The sequence below is a fragment of the Penaeus monodon genome, chromosome 27 (genome assembly GCF_015228065.2).
Source record: "Penaeus monodon isolate SGIC_2016 chromosome 27, NSTDA_Pmon_1, whole genome shotgun sequence".
Taxonomy (NCBI): Eukaryota; Metazoa; Arthropoda; class Malacostraca; order Decapoda; family Penaeidae; genus Penaeus; species Penaeus monodon.
The window spans coordinates 20007024-20007768 of NC_051412.1; the positions used below are offsets into that span (position 1 = coordinate 20007024).

The 745-nt window shown below is 39.5% G+C and overlaps 1 protein-coding gene across 1 annotated transcript in view; it reads right to left on the reverse strand.

Moving 5' to 3' along the window:
- The window catches only part of LOC119590667, a gene marked incomplete in the record, with an annotated part of 23908 nt that overhangs the window by 22199 nt on the left and 964 nt on the right, over positions 1–745 (reverse strand).

Genomic DNA, 745 nt, shown 5'->3' on the forward strand with positions numbered 1-745 from the left:
TCTTACCAATCACTCAAGAGAAAAGAAGAAAAGCAGCGCCCTCACCGAGTGGCGCCGCCGTGCTCAAATTCCCCCCAAATATCGGATGAACAAACCAATCAAAACGGGCTGCGTTCTCCCTCGCCCAAAAGGTCACCCTGAATGTTGCAGACAGCGAAACGACCTGAAAATCTTGGCCCTTATTCTATCTGCAACATTTCCGAGTTCGATACGGTTAAAGGGTCATACTCTCGAAAGAAACGTTTTCTTTCTCTTTTAATTATTCTTTGTTCCGCTTCCTCCTTCGCTTTTACATACCTTCAATTGTATTAAAGAAACGCTGCTAACGAAAGCTCAACAATGCAACAAAATTATCAAGCGCTGGCAAAATGCAAAGCGGCAAAATCATCAAACAAGAAAATAAAATATCAACAAAAAACGAAGGCCACGGACGAAAAAAAAATGCACGAAATTGCAATTCAACTCAGCCCTTCAAGACGCACGATCATGGCTTTGTTGCAAACCGTCCGGAGATAAATCACTGCGGGGTGTAATTGCCAAATCATTGCAAAATATTATTTCAAGGATAAACACGAGAAAGAGTAAATAAATTCAATGGAAAATACCGCTAGAATTTCTGGCAATAACAAGGTAATATGCAACTGAAGCGCTTAATTGCATTCTAGAGCAAACAAGAATATTTGTTATTTTTTTTCTAGCTTCGCATCGCATGTAGAATAACCCACTAAAATAAATGATCTAATTA